The sequence below is a fragment of the Oryctolagus cuniculus genome, chromosome 4 (genome assembly GCF_051225735.1).
Source record: "Oryctolagus cuniculus isolate XC-2025 breed Fujian yellow rabbit chromosome 4, ASM5122573v1, whole genome shotgun sequence".
Lineage (NCBI taxonomy): Eukaryota > Metazoa > Chordata > Mammalia > Lagomorpha > Leporidae > Oryctolagus > Oryctolagus cuniculus.
In genome coordinates, this window is record NC_142870.1 from 133,544,137 (window position 1) to 133,547,579 (window position 3,443).

At 36.5% G+C, this 3,443-nt stretch overlaps 1 pseudogene; it reads left to right on the forward strand.

Moving 5' to 3' along the window:
* The first annotated feature begins 2,135 nt into the window (after positions 1 to 2,135).
* Positions 2,136 to 2,618, forward strand: LOC127482811 (serine/arginine-rich splicing factor 3-like; annotated as a pseudogene).
* Positions 2,619 to 3,443: the final 825 nt, after the last annotated feature.

Below are 3,443 nucleotides of genomic sequence, written 5' to 3' on the forward strand. Positions count from 1 at the left end.
ACAGACAGAGGTCTTCCATTCACTGGTTCACAATCCAAATGGCTGCAATGGCTGGATCAGAGCCCACGTGAAGGCAGGAGCTGTAAGTGTCTTCCTGGTTCTCCCACATGAGTGCAGGGGCCTAAGGACTTGAACCATCCTCCACTGTTTTCTTAGGCACATTCACAGGGAGCTGGATAAGAAGTGGAGCAATCAGGAATCAAACTGTTGCCCATAAGGGATTCTGGCGCTGCAGGCCTGGGCTTTAACCCACAGTGCCAGCCTGAGATATTTAATAAGTAAATAAAGCTTAGAATAATTTGTCTCTTGCCTGTCTTTCTACAGCACCAAAATGGATTAGTGTGGTTCCTATTTAAGATATTGAGTCAAGTGAAATGTCTTTAAAGATAAAGGATAATTACACTTCCAAATATTGGAAGACAGGACGAAGCTGAGGCAAATGGTTTAAATATATATTTTAAAAATATATAAAAAAAACTAATGAAGAATCAAGATATCAGTAGTGGGAGTCAATAGGTATCGACTATGTGCATAAAACAGAAAAGATACAACTTCTAGTAAACAAATCAAAAAATTAAAAAGGAAATAAATTTATACATTTAGTATGTATACTTCCTAGTTGTTTTAAATTAAATTATGCATTAAAATCAGCTGATTGAATGTCTAGAACTGATAACTAGACAAATGTAGGTAATCCTTTTTAAAAAATTGATGTCAATGTAAAATACAATATCATGTTACTGAAATGTATTTAAATGTGAATAATAAGACATTCTATACTCTAAGATGTGTATGGCCTCTTAATTTGCATTTTCAATGTTGTCAAAGTTATCACATATAATTGGAGATAAGATAATATTATATTTTATGTGATTATTTTCTGTGAGTTTTGGGATATATAAAGCATAATTTTTAGCTGACTAGACCAAAAAGCAAGTCTACACTGGTAAGATGAAAATTTGGCACTATTGATGACATTCAAAAGATGTTGCTGTGGGCTCTGAGGGGAACTCCAGTTATTGGCAGATGGATGCTCTTGTAGGTGTAGAAGTACCTCTTCATATCACTTTATCGCTCATGAAGTGTCACTGTGTAAGCTGCTTTCTGGGCAGAAGCCAAGCACTTCTGGAAGCTGAATAAGTCTTTCAGGCAACTAGCGTTCTATTCATTTCATTGAAACAATGAATCATGTATGAACTGGAAAACTGACTCAACAAGTGTTAAATAATTTGTTGTCTGTATAATTTTATCTGAGGTGTTACCATAAAGATTAGTTTTATATCCATGGTTGAACATAACAGCTCAATTATCTGTTATTAGGTGGTATATGTTTATACCATCATATTAGATGGTGTGTGTTTATCTCAATAATGAGTCCAGAAATTAAGAAAATATAAGAATCATGTTTCAGAGTTAACTTCAAAGTAAGGCTTTGTTCCAACAAAATATTCTGTGGGCATTTTGGTCATAAACTCTTTTGTTCAGGCTAACGTGATTTTTTTGGTTTCTTCACTAACATTTTTTGATTTCTTATTAGATTTGGAAAACTTAAAGTTGTTCAGGAAAATAAAAATAATAATTTGCAGGTATCAGTTGTTTATTATGAAAGATGTTTATTCTAAAATACAAATTACATAAACGTTTGGAGGTTTTGTAGCCACTTTTGAATAAAGATGTGGATGCCAGGTAGGATGTGTTATGAATACAGTCATTTAACTGGCCCCTGCTCACATCATCACCAGCATAAATTACAGAGGGTAAAGTCAGCACCAATTCTGGAAACTGAAGAAGAAATTCAAATAAACTTCTGTGGATTCAGCATCAGTAGGATCATACCAAATGAAGTTATTCTAAGGTACCCATCTTTTAAAATAGCAATGCCAACAGGGAAAGAATTAGGTAACTTATAAATATAGGTAACTTATAAAGAAAAACAACTTATTAAGAGATCGCTTTATCACATTTAATGCACAAAGTCAGCACAGATCGCCTTCTGTATTTCGAAAGGAAATTTTGTTAGCCACAAAATCTATAGTAACATCCATTGTAGGCCGTGGGAGCCAGGCCGGAAGACAGCGGGAAGATCCTTTGAGCCTGTGCAGTTGACCTTCATATTTCTAACCTAAGATCTCGAGATGCGTCGTGATTCTCTTGTCTATTACACCGCTAAGGTTCACGTAAGTAATCTTGTAAGCAACAGCAACAGGACTGAATTGGGACGAGCCTTTGGCTATTATGGATCACTTCAAAGTCTGTGGGTTCGCTTTTGTTGAATTTGAAGCCTGCTGGGATGCAGCTGATGCCGACCAAGAACCGGATAAGGAACGCTGTATGGCTGTCGTTGTAAGAGTGGAAAAAAAGAAGCTGAAATCGTGGCCCACCTCTCTCTTAGGTCGTCGCCCCCGAGATGATTATCACAGAAGTCCACCTCGCAGCAGATCCCCAAGGAGAAGCCTCTCTCGCAGCCGGAGCAGGTCCCCTTCTAGAGATAAGAGATACCACTGTCTCGGGAGAGAAATCACAAACCATCCAGATCCTTCTCTAGGTCCCCTTGCCCTTTTAGATCAACTGAAAGAAAACGGAACCAGTTTGGAAGAGAAGTGGGCTACAGGGGATGAATTCATTTTACTGGAGTATGTACAGAACATTTGTGCTTTCTTTGACTTCATAAACTTGGTTCATTTTTAAGATGTTTCAGCTGTTTGAATTTGTTTGTCTCTTGGAACAGTGACACATAAAAATACGTAATTATCTATGGTTTGAAGTGGATCCTATGAGGCATGTAATACCAAGAATTGCTGCTTTCCAATGTTCCCTTAAGTAAGATTGAATTTCCTTTTGAATTTTAGTCTTCATAGCCTGATGACCTCTAAATCCTGCCTGGCTAAATAAAGTGCTGTGTTTTACTATTGCAGAAACAATGTTGTCAAAAATTAAATTAAGACATAATTTCTTTCATAGGTGGTATATAGTATTCAGCTACAGAGGAACAAGCAGTCTTTAAAACCTGGTATGCCACAAGACAGCAGGTAAAAATAAAATCTGCACCAGATTAGGGGTTCTTTAAAAACCTGGTTAATCTTACCCTGTGCAGAGGTTGTCTAGTGAGTGTAGAATCTGGTAAGTTTCAGGAACGTTTACCTTTGCTGAGATCATAAATCCTCAATGTTATTGTGATATGGAATACAGAGCTTTTTATGACAGTCTTTATTTGGAAAGCTGAGATTTCAAAAAATACCCATGTCCTGCCACTTGAAGGGTACATTGTACAGCTGAACTTTGAGTTACTGTGCAAGACTTTTTTATGCCGTTATTTATAATACATTTTTGTAAGAATCCTTGGGATTAACATTTTCATTACAAATTGTTTAATTTGAAAGTCTTTTTCCTTGAAAACTCAAATCTGTGCACTTGGTGCCAAGTCCAGGTATAACACTCCTATT